Here is a 12,723-nt window from a genome sequence, read left to right on the forward strand (position 1 = left end):
CAGGCACAACAGGATTCAGGACCCGGGGTTGCCCAGAGGAGGAACATCTCATGGCTCTCTTCGTCAGCAGAGCCTGTTTCCAGAAATGCACACGTCCGGCTCCTTGTCCCACAAGGAAGGTGGCAGCCCTGAAAGCTGTTGCTGGTCTTCACCGTCCCCCTGCAGCCTATTCACACTCACAAGAGGATGTGGGACACGGTCTTGCCCAGAGGAGGAACATCTCATGGCTCTCGTCCTCAGCAGGGCCTGTTTCCGAAAAGGCACACGTCCGGCTCCTTGTCCCACACGGAAGGTGGCAGCCCTGAAAGCTGTTGCTGGTCTTCACCGTCCCCCTGCAGCCTATTCACAGGTACAACAGGATCTCGGACCCGGGCTTACCCAGAGGATGAACATCTCATGTCTCTCGTCCTCGGCAGGGCCTGTTTCCGAAAAGGCACACGTCCGGCTCCTTGTCCCACACGGAAGGTGGCAGCCCTGAAAGCTGTTGCTGGTCTTCACCGTCCCCCTGCAGCCTATTCACAGGCACAACAGGATTTGGGACCCGGGCTTGCCCAGAAGAGGAACATCTCATGGCTCTTGTCCTCGGCAGGGCCTTTTTCCGCAAAGGAACACTTCTGGCTCCTTGTCCCACACGGAAGGTGGCAGCCCTGAAAGCTGTTGCTGGTCTTCACCGTCCCCCTGCAGCCTATTCACAGGCACAACAGCATTTGGGACCCGGGCTTGCCCAGATGAGGAACATCTCATGGGTCTCGTCCTTGGCAGAGCCTGTTTCCGCAAAAGAATACGTCCAGCTCCTTTTCCCACAAGGAAGGTGGCAGCCCTGAAAGCTGTTGCTGCTCTTCACCATCCCCCTGCAGTCTATTCTCAGGTACAACAGGATCTCGGACCCGGGCTTGCCCAGAGGAGGAACATCTCATGTCTCGCGTCCTCGGCAAGGCCTGTTTCCGGAAAGGCACACGTCCGGCTCCTTGCCACACACGGAAGGCGGCAGCCCTTAAAGCTGTTGCTGGTCTTCACCATCCCCCTGCAGCCTATTCACAGGCACAATAAGATTTGGGACCCGGGCTTTCCCAGAGGAGGAACATCTCATGGGTGTCGTCCACGGCAGGGCCAGTTTCCGAGAAGGCACAAGTCCGGATCCTTGTCCCACACGGAAGGTGGAAGGCCTGAAAGCTGTTGCTGGTCTTCACCTTCCCCCTGCAGCCTATTCACAGGCACAACAGGATTTGGGACCCGGGCTTGCCCAGAAGAGGAACATCTCATGGCTCTTGTCCTCGGCAGGGCCTTTTTCCGGAAAGCTACACGTCCGGCTCCTTGTCCCACACGGAAGGCGGCAGCCCTGAAAGCTGTTGCTGGTCTTCACCGTCCCCCTGCAGCCTATTCACAGGCACAATAAGATTTGAGACCTGGGCTTTCCCAGAGGAGGAACATCTCATGGGTGTCGTCCACGGCAGGGCCTGCTTCCGAGACGGCACAAGTCCGGCTCCTTGTCCCACAAGTAAGGTGGCAGCGCTGAAAGCTGTTGCTGGTCTTCACCGTCCTCCTGCAACCTATTCACAGGCACAACAGGATTCAGGACCCGGGGTTGCCCAGAGGAGGAACATCTCATGGCTCTCTTCGTCAGCAGAGCCTGTTTCCAGAAATGCACACGTCCGGCTCCTTGTCCCACAAGGAAGGTGGCAGCCCTGAAAGCTGTTGCTGGTCTTCACCGTCCCCCTGCAGCCTATTCACACTCACAAGAGGATGTGGGACACGGTCTTGCCCAGAGGAGGAACATCTCATGGCTCTCGTCCTCAGCAGGGCCTGTTTCCGAAAAGGCACACGTCCGGCTCCTTGTCCCACACGGAAGGTGGCAGCCCTGAAAGCTGTTGCTGGTCTTCACCGTCCCCCTGCAGCCTATTCACAGGTACAACAGGATCTCGGACCCGGGCTTACCCAGAGGATGAACATCTCATGTCTCTCGTCCTCGGCAGGGCCTGTTTCCGAAAAGGCACACGTCCGGCTCCTTGTCCCACAAGGAAGGTGGCAGCCCTGAAAGCTGTTGCTGGTCTTCACCGTCCCCCTGCAGCCTATTCACAGGCACAACAGGATTTGGGACCCGGGCTTGCCCAGAAGAGGAACATCTCATGGCTCTTGTCCTCGGCAGGGCCTTTTTCCGGAAAGGCACACGTCCGGCTCCTTGTCCCACACGGAAGGTGGCAGCCCTGAAAGCTGTTGCTGGTCTTCACCGTCCCCCTGCAGCCTATTCACAGGCACAACAGCATTTGGGACCCGGGCTTGCCCAGATGAGGAACATCTCATGGGTGTCGTCCTTGGCAGAGCCTGTTTCCGCAAAAGAATACGTCCAGCTCCTTTTCCCACACGGAAGGTGGCAGCCCTGAAAGCTGTTGCTGGTCTTCACCATCCCCCTGCAGTCTATTCTCAGGTACAACAGGATCTCGGACCCGGGCTTGCCCAGAGGAGGAACATCTCATGTCTCTCGTCCTCGGCAAGGCCTGTTTCCGGAAAGGCACACGTCCGGCTCCTTGTCCCACACGGAAGGTGGCAGCCCTGAAAGCTGTTGCTGGTATTCACTGTCCCCCTGCAGCCTATTCACAGGTACAACAGGATCTCGGACCTGGGCTTGCCCAGAGGAGGAACATCTCATGTATATCGTCCTCGGTAGGGCGTCATTCTGAAAAGGCACACGTCCGGCTCCTTGTCCCACAAGGAAGGTGGAAGCACTGAAAGCTGTTGCTGGTCTTCACCATCCCCCTGCAGCCTATTCACAGGCACAACAGGATCTGGGACCCGGTCTTGCCCAGAGGAGGAACATCTCATGGTTCTCGTTATTGGCACGGCCTGTTTCCTAAAAGGCACATGTCTGGCTCCTTGCCCTACACTTAAGGCGGCAGCCCTTAAAGCTGTTGCTGGTCTTCACCATCCCCCTGCAGCCTATTCACAGGCACAATAGGATTTGGGACCCGGGCTTTCCGAGAGGAGGAACATCTCATGGGTGTCGTCCACGGCAGGGCATGTTTCCGAGAAGGCACAAGTCAGGCTCCTTCTCCCACACGGAAGGTGGAAGGCCTGAAAGCTGTTGCTGGTCTTCACCGTCCCCCTGCAGCCTATTCACAGGCACAACAGGATTTGGGACCCGGTCTTACCCAGAGGAGGAACATCTCATGGCTCTCGTCCTTGGCAGGGCCTGTTTCCGGAAAGGCACACGTCCGGCTCCTTGTCCCACACGGAAGGTGTCAGCCCTGAAAGCTGTTGCTGGTCTTCACCGTCCCCCTGCAGCCTATTCACACTCACAAGAGGATGTGGGACACGGTCTTGCCCAGAGGAGGAACATCTCATGGCTTTCGTCCTCAGCAGAGCCTGTTTCCGAAAAGGCACACGTCCGGCTCCTTGTCCCACACGGAAGGTGGCAGCCCTGAAAGCTGTTGCTGGTATTCACCATCCCCCTGCTGCCTATTCACAGGCACAACAGGATTTAGGACACGCGCTTGCCCAGAGGAGGAACATCTCATGGCTCACGTCCTCGGCAGGGCCTGTTTCCGGAAAGGCACACGTCCGGTTCCTTGTCCCACACGGAAGGTGTCAGCCCTTAATGCTGTTGCTGGTCTTCACCGTCCCCCTGCAACCTATTCACAGGCACAAGAGGATTTGGGACCCGGGCTTGCCCAGAGGAGGAACATCCCATGGCTCTCTTCGTCAGCAGAGCCTGGTTCCGCAAAGGAACACGTCCGGCTCCTTGTCCCACACGGAAGGTGGCAGCCCTGAAAGCTGTTGCTGGTCTTCACCATCTCCCTGCAGCCTATTCACAGGCACAACAGCATTTGGGACACGGGCTTGCCCAGATGAGGAACATCTCATGGGTGTCGTCCTTGGTAGAGCCTGTTTCCGCAAAAGAATACGTCCAGCTCCTTGTCGCACACGGAAGGTGGCAGCCCTGAAAGCTGTTGCTGGTCTTCACCATCCCCCTGCAGTCTATTCTCAGGTACAACAGGATCTCGGACCCGGGCTTGCCCAGAGGAGGAACATCTCATGTCTCTCATCCTCGGCAAGGCCTGTTTCCGAAAATGCACACGTTCGGCTCCTTGTCCCACACGGAAGGTGGCAGCCCTGAAAGCTGTTGCTGGTCTTCACCGTCCCCCTGCAGCCTATTCACACTCACAAGAGGATGTGGGACACGGTCTTGCCCAGAGGAGGAACATCTCATGGCTCTCGTCCTCAGCAGGGCCTGTTTCCGATAAGGCACACGTACGGATCCTTGTCCCACACGGAAGGTGGCAGCCCTGAAAGCTGTTGCTGGTCTTCACCGTCCCCCTGCAGCCTATTCACAGGCACAACAGGATTCAGGACCCGGGGTTGCCCAGAGGAGGAACATCTCATGGCTCTCTTCGTCAGCAGAGCCTGTTTCCAGAAATGCACACTTCCGGCTCCTTGTCCCACACGGAAGGTGGCAGCCCTGAAAGCTGTTGCTGGTCTTCACCGTCCCCCTGCAGCCTATTCACAGGTACAACAGGATCTCGGACCCGGTCTTGCCCAGGGGATGAACATCTCATGTCTCTCGTCCTCGGCAGGGCCTGTTTCCGAAAAGGCACACGTCCGGCTCCTTGTCCCACAAGGAAGGTGGCAGCCCTGAAAGCTGTTGCTGGTCTTCACCGTCCCCCTGCAGCCTATTCACACGCACAAGAGGATTTGGGACCCGGGCTTGCCCAGAGGAGGAACATCTCATGGCTCTCTTCGTCAGCAGAGCCTGTTTCCGCAAAGGAACACGTCCAGCTCCTTCTCCCACACGGAAGGTGGCAGCCCTTAATGCTGTTGCTGGTCTTCACCGTCCCCCTGCAGCCTATTCACAGGCACAACAGGATCTGGGACCCGGGCTTGCCCAGAGGAGGAACATCCCATGGCTCTCTTCGTCAGCAGAGCCTGGTTCCGCAAAGGAACACTTCCGGCTCCTTGTCCCACACGGAAGGTGGCAGCCCTGAAAGCTGTTGCTGGTCTTCACCATCCCCCTGCTGCCTATTCACAGGCACAACAGGATTTGGGACACGGGCTTGCCCAGAGGAGGAACATCTCATGGCTCACGTCCTCGGCAGGGCCTGTTTCCGGAAAGGCACACGTCCGGCTCCTTGTCCCAAAAGGAAGGTGGCAGCCCTGAAAGCTGTTGCTGGTCTTCACCGTCCCCCTGCAGCCTATTCACACGCACAAGAGGATTTGGGACCCGGGCTTGCCCAGAGGAGGAACATCTCATGGCTCTCGTCCTTGGCAGGGCCTGTTTCCGGAAAGGCACACGTCCGGCTCCTTGTCCCACACGGAAGGTGTCAGCCCTTAATGCTGTTGCTGGTCTTCACCGTCCCCCTGCAGCCTATTCACAGGCACAACAGGATCTGGGACCCGGGCTTGCCCAGAGGAGGAACATCCCATGGCTCTCTTCGTCAGCAGAGCCTGGTTCCGCAAAGGACCACGTCCGGATCCTTGTCCCACACGGAAGGTGGCAGCCCTGAAAGCTGTTGCTGGTCTTCACCATCCCCCTGCTGCCTATTCACAGGCACAACAGGATTTAGGACACGGGCTTGCCCAGAGGAGGAACATCTCATGGCTCACGTCCTCGGCAGGGCCTGTTTCCGGAAAGGCACACGTCCGGCTCCTTGCCCCACACGGAAGGCGGCAGCCCTTAAAGCTGTTGCTGGTCTTCACCATCCCCCTGCAGCCTATTCACAGGCACAATAAGATTTGGGACCCGGGCTTTCCCAGAGGAGGAACATCTCATGGGTGTCGTCCACGGCAGGGCCTGTTTCCGAGAAGGCACAAGTCCGGATCCTTGTCCCACACGGAAGGTGGAAGGCCTGAAAGCTGTTGCTGGTCTTCACCGTCCCCCTGCAGCCTATTCACAGGCACAACAGGATTTGGGACCCGGGCTTGCCCAGAAGAGGAACATCTCATGGCTCTTGTCCTCGGCAGGGCCTTTTTCCGGAAAGCTACACGTCCGGCTCCTTGTCCCACAAGGAAGGTGGCAGCCCTGAAAGCTGTTGCTGGTCTTCACCATCCCCCTGCTGCCTATTCACAGGCACAACAGGATTTGGGACACGGGCTTGCCCAGAGCAGGAACATCTCATGGCTCACGTCCTCGGCAGGGCCTGTTTCCGGAAAGGCACACGTCCGGCTCCTTGTCCCACAAGGAAGGTGGCAGCCCTGAAAGCTGTTGCTGGTCTTCACCGTCCCCCTGCAGCCTATTCACAGGCACAACAGGATCTGGGACCCGGGCTTGCCCAGAGGAGGAACATCTCATGGATCTCGTTATTAGCACGGCCTGTTTCCGAAAAGGCACACGTCTGGCTCCTTGTCCCACACGGAAGGCGGCAGCCCTGAAAGCTGTTGCTGGTCTTCACCGTCCCCCTGCAGCCTATTCACAGGCACAATAAGATTTGAGACCCGGGCTTTCCCAGAGGAGGAACATCTCATGGGTGTCGTCCACGGCAGGGCCTGCTTCCGAGACGGCACAAGTCCGGCTCCTTGTCCCACAAGTAAGGTGGCAGCGCTGAAAGCTGTTGCTGGTCTTCACCGTCCTCCTGCAACCTATTCACAGGCACAACAGGATTCAGGACCCGGGGTTGCCCAGAGGAGGAACATCTCATGGCTCTCTTCGTCAGCAGAGCCTGTTTCCAGAAATGCACACTTCCGGCTCCTTGTCCCACACGGAAGGTGGCAGCCCTGAAAGCTGTTGCTGGTCTTCACCGTCCCCCTGCAGCCTATTCACAGGTACAACAGGATCTCGGACCCGGTCTTGCCCAGGGGATGAACATCTCATGTCTCTCGTCCTCGGCAGGGCCTGTTTCCGAAAAGGCACACGTCCGGCTCCTTGTCCCACAAGGAAGGTGGCAGCCCTGAAAGCTGTTGCTGGTCTTCACCGTCCCCCTGCAGCCTATTCACACGCACAAGAGGATTTGGGACCCGGGCTTGCCCAGAGGAGGAACATCTCATGGCTCTCTTCGTCAGCAGAGCCTGTTTCCGCAAAGGAACACGTCCAGCTCCTTCTCCCACACGGAAGGTGGCAGCCCTTAATGCTGTTGCTGGTCTTCACCGTCCCCCTGCAGCCTATTCACAGGCACAACAGGATCTGGGACCCGGGCTTGCCCAGAGGAGGAACATCCCATGGCTCTCTTCGTCAGCAGAGCCTGGTTCCGCAAAGGAACACTTCCGGCTCCTTGTCCCACACGGAAGGTGGCAGCCCTGAAAGCTGTTGCTGGTCTTCACCATCCCCCTGCTGCCTATTCACAGGCACAACAGGATTTGGGACACGGGCTTGCCCAGAGGAGGAACATCTCATGGCTCACGTCCTCGGCAGGGCCTGTTTCCGGAAAGGCACACGTCCGGCTCCTTGTCCCAAAAGGAAGGTGGCAGCCCTGAAAGCTGTTGCTGGTCTTCACCGTCCCCCTGCAGCCTATTCACACGCACAAGAGGATTTGGGACCCGGGCTTGCCCAGAGGAGGAACATCTCATGGCTCTCGTCCTTGGCAGGGCCTGTTTCCGGAAAGGCACACGTCCGGCTCCTTGTCCCACACGGAAGGTGTCAGCCCTTAATGCTGTTGCTGGTCTTCACCGTCCCCCTGCAGCCTATTCACAGGCACAACAGGATCTGGGACCCGGGCTTGCCCAGAGGAGGAACATCCCATGGCTCTCTTCGTCAGCAGAGCCTGGTTCCGCAAAGGACCACGTCCGGATCCTTGTCCCACACGGAAGGTGGCAGCCCTGAAAGCTGTTGCTGGTCTTCACCATCCCCCTGCTGCCTATTCACAGGCACAACAGGATTTAGGACACGGGCTTGCCCAGAGGAGGAACATCTCATGGCTCACGTCCTCGGCAGGGCCTGTTTCCGGAAAGGCACACGTCCGGCTCCTTGCCCCACACGGAAGGCGGCAGCCCTTAAAGCTGTTGCTGGTCTTCACCATCCCCCTGCAGCCTATTCACAGGCACAATAAGATTTGGGACCCGGGCTTTCCCAGAGGAGGAACATCTCATGGGTGTCGTCCACGGCAGGGCCTGTTTCCGAGAAGGCACAAGTCCGGATCCTTGTCCCACACGGAAGGTGGAAGGCCTGAAAGCTGTTGCTGGTCTTCACCGTCCCCCTGCAGCCTATTCACAGGCACAACAGGATTTGGGACCCGGGCTTGCCCAGAAGAGGAACATCTCATGGCTCTTGTCCTCGGCAGGGCCTTTTTCCGGAAAGCTACACGTCCGGCTCCTTTTCCCACAAGGAAGGTGGCAGCCCTGAAAGCTGTTGCTGGTCTTCACCATCCCCCTGCTGCCTATTCACAGGCACAACAGGATTTGGGACACGGGCTTGCCCAGAGCAGGAACATCTCATGGCTCACGTCCTCGGCAGGGCCTGTTTCCGGAAAGGCACACGTCCGGCTCCTTGTCCCACAAGGAAGGTGGCAGCCCTGAAAGCTGTTGCTGGTCTTCACCGTCCCCCTGCAGCCTATTCACAGGCACAACAGGATCTGGGACCCGGGCTTGCCCAGAGGAGGAACATCTCATGGATCTCGTTATTAGCACGGCCTGTTTCCGAAAAGGCACACGTCTGGCTCCTTGTCCCACACGGAAGGCGGCAGCCCTGAAAGCTGTTGCTGGTCTTCACCGTCCCCCTGCAGCCTATTCACAGGCACAATAAGATTTGAGACCCGGGCTTTCCCAGAGGAGGAACATCTCATGGGTGTCGTCCACGGCAGGGCCTGCTTCCGAGACGGCACAAGTCCGGCTCCTTGTCCCACAAGTAAGGTGGCAGCGCTGAAAGCTGTTGCTGGTCTTCACCGTCCTCCTGCAACCTATTCACAGGCACAACAGGATTCAGGACCCGGGGTTGCCCAGAGGAGGAACATCTCATGGCTCTCTTCGTCAGCAGAGCCTGTTTCCAGAAATGCACACGTCCGGCTCCTTGTCCCACAAGGAAGGTGGCAGCCCTGAAAGCTGTTGCTGGTCTTCACCGTCCCCCTGCAGCCTATTCACACTCACAAGAGGATGTGGGACACGGTCTTGCCCAGAGGAGGAACATCTCATGGCTCTCGTCCTCAGCAGGGCCTGTTTCCGAAAAGGCACACGTCCGGCTCCTTGTCCCACACGGAAGGTGGCAGCCCTGAAAGCTGTTGCTGGTCTTCACCGTCCCCCTGCAGCCTATTCACAGGTACAACAGGATCTCGGACCCGGGCTTACCCAGAGGATGAACATCTCATGTCTCTCGTCCTCGGCAGGGCCTGTTTCCGAAAAGGCACACGTCCGGCTCCTTGTCCCACACGGAAGGTGGCAGCCCTGAAAGCTGTTGCTGGTCTTCACCGTCCCCCTGCAGCCTATTCACAGGCACAACAGGATTTGGGACCCGGGCTTGCCCAGAAGAGGAACATATCATGGCTCTTGTCCTCGGCAGGGCCTTTTTCCGGAAAGGCACACGTCCGGCTCCTTGTCCCACACGGAAGGTGGCAGCCCTGAAAGCTGTTGCTGGTCTTCACCGTCCCCCTGCAGCCTATTCACAGGCACAACAGCATTTGGGACCCGGGCTTGCCCAGATGAGGAACATCTCATGGGTGTCGTCCTTGGCAGAGCCTGTTTCCGCAAAAGAATACGTCCAGCTCCTTTTCCCACACGGAAGGTGGCAGCCCTGAAAGCTGTTGCTGGTCTTCACCATCCCCCTGCAGTCTATTCTCAGGTACAACAGGATCTCGGACCCGGGCTTGCCCAGAGGAGGAACATCTCATGTCTCTCGTCCTCGGCAAGGCCTGTTTCCGAAAAGGCACACGTCCGGCTCCTTGTCCCACACGGAAGGTGGCAGCCCTGAAAGCTGTTGCTGGTATTCACTGTCCCCCTGCAGCCTATTCACAGGTACAACAGGATCTCGGACCTGGGCTTGCCCAGAGGAGGAACATCTCATGTATATCGTCCTCGGTAGGGCGTCATTCTGAAAAGGCACACATCCGGCTCCTTGTCCCACAAGGAAGGTGGAAGCACTGAAAGCTGTTGCTGGTCTTCACCATCCCCCTGCAGCCTATTCACAGGCACAACAGGATCTGGGACCCGGTCTTGCCCAGAGGAGGAACATCTCATGGTTCTCGTTATTGGCACGGCCTGTTTCCTAAAAGGCACATGTCTGGCTCCTTGCCCTACACTTAAGGCGGCAGCCCTTAAAGCTGTTGCTGGTCTTCACCATCCCCCTGCAGCCTATTCACAGGCACAATAGGATTTGGGACCCGGGCTTTCCAAGAGGAGGAACATCTCATGGGTGTCGTCCACGGCAGGGCATGTTTCCGAGAAGGCACAAGTCCGGCTCCTTCTCCCACACGGAAGGTGGAAGGCCTGAAAGCTGTTGCTGGTCTTCACCGTCCCCCTGCAGCCTATTCACAGGCACAACAGGATTTGGGACCCGGTCTTACCCAGAGGAGGAACATCTCATGGCTCTCGTCCTTGGCAGGGCCTGTTTCCGGAAAGGCACACGTCCGGCTCCTTGTCCCACACGGAAGGTGTCAGCCCTGAAAGCTGTTGCTGGTCTTCACCGTCCCCCTGCAGCCTATTCACACTCACAAGAGGATGTGGGACACGGTCTTGCCCAGAGGAGGAACATCTCATGGCTCTCGTCCTCAGCAGAGACTGTTTCCGAAAAGGCACACGTCCGGCTCCTTGTCCCACACGGAAGGTGGCAGCCCTGAAAGCTGTTGCTGGTCTTCACCATCCCCCTGCTGCCTATTCACAGGCACAACAGGATTTAGGACACGCGCTTGCCCAGAGGAGGAACATCTCATGGCTCACGTCCTCGGCAGGGCCTGTTTCCGGAAAGGCACACGTCCGGCTCCTTGTCCCACAAGGAAGGTGGCAGCCCTGAAAGCTGTTGCTGGTCTTCACCGTCCCCCTGCAGCCTATTCACAGGCACAAGAGGATTTGGGACCCGGGCTTGCCCAGAGGAGGAACATCTCATGGCTCTCGTCCTTGGCAGGGCCTGTTTCCGGAAAGGCACACGTCCGGCTCCTTGTCCCACACGGAAGGTGTCAGCCCTTAATGCTGTTGCTGGTCTTCACCGTCCCCCTGCAACCTATTCACAGGCACAAGAGGATTTGGGACCCGGGCTTGCCCAGAGGAGGAACATCCCATGGCTCTCTTCGTCAGCAGAGCCTGGTTCCGCAAAGGAACACGTCCGGCTCCTTGTCCCACACGGAAGGTGGCAGCCCTGAAAGCTGTTGCTGGTCTTCACCATCTCCCTGCAGCCTATTCACAGGCACAACAGCATTTGGGACACGGGCTTGCCCAGATGAGGAACATCTCATGGGTGTCGTCCTTGGTAGAGCCTGTTTCCGCAAAAGAATACGTCCAGCTCCTTGTCGCACACGGAAGGTGGCAGCCCTGAAAGCTGTTGCTGGTCTTCACCATCCCCCTGCAGTCTATTCTCAGGTACAACAGGATCTCGGACCCGGGCTTGCCCAGAGGAGGAACATCTCATGTCTCTCGTCCTCGGCAAGGCCTGTTTCCGAAAATGCACACGTTCGGCTCCTTGTCCCACACGGAAGGTGGCAGCCCTGAAAGCTGTTGCTGGTCTTCACCGTCCCCCTGCACCCTATTCACACTCACAAGAGGATGTGGGACACGGTCTTGCCCAGAGGAGGAACATCTCATGGCTCTCGTCGTCAGCAGGGCCTGTTTCCGAAAAGGCACACGTCCGGCTCCCTGTCCCACACGGAAGGTGGCAGCCCTGAAAGCTGTTGCTGGTCTTCACCGTCCCCCTGCAGCCTATTCACAGGCACAACAGGATTCAGGACCCGGGGTTGCCCAGAGGAGGAACATCTCATGGCTCTCTTCGTCAGCAGAGCCTGTTTCCAGAAATGCACACGTCCGGCTCCTTGTCCCACACGGAAGGTGGCAGCCCTGAAAGCTGTTGCTGGTCTTCACCGTCCCCCTGCAGCCTATTCACAGGTACAACAGGATCTCGGACCCGGTCTTGCCCAGGGGATGAACATCTCATGTCTCTCGTCCTCGGCAGGGCCTGTTTCCGAAAAGGCACACGTCCGGCTCCTTGTCCCACAAGGAAGGTGGCAGCCCTGAAAGCTGTTGCTGGTCTTCACCGTCCCCCTGCAGCCTATTCACACGCACAAGAGGATTTGGGACCCGGGCTTGCCCAGAGGAGGAACATCTCATGGCTCTCTTCGTCAGCAGAGCCTGTTTCCGCAAAGGAACACGTCCAGCTCCTTCTCCCACACGGAAGGTGGCAGCCCTTAATGCTGTTGCTGGTCTTCACCGTCCCCCTGCAGCCTATTCACAGGCACAACAGGATTTGGGACCCGGGCTTGCCCAGAAGAGGAACATCTCATGGCTCTTGTCCTCGGCAGGGCCTTTTTCCGGAAAGGCACACGTCCGGCTCCTTGTCCCACACGGAAGGTGGCAGCCCTGAAAGCTGTTGCTGGTCTTCACCGTCCCCCTGCAGCCTATTCACAGGCACAACAGCATTTGGGACCCGGGCTTGCCCAGATGAGGAACATCTCATGGGTGTCGTCCTTGGCAGAGCCTGTTTCCGCAAAAGAATACGTCCAGCTCCTTTTCCCACACGGAAGGTGGCAGCCCTGAAAGCTGTTGCTGGTCTTCACCATCCCCCTGCAGTCTATTCTCAGGTACAACAGGATCTCGGACCCGGGCTTGCCCAGAGGAGGAACATCTCATGTCTCTCGTCCTCGGCAAGGCCTGTTTCCGAAAAGGCACACG

The sequence above is a fragment of the Accipiter gentilis genome, unplaced genomic scaffold (genome assembly GCF_929443795.1).
Source record: "Accipiter gentilis unplaced genomic scaffold, bAccGen1.1, whole genome shotgun sequence".
Taxonomy (NCBI): domain Eukaryota; kingdom Metazoa; phylum Chordata; class Aves; order Accipitriformes; family Accipitridae; genus Astur; species Astur gentilis.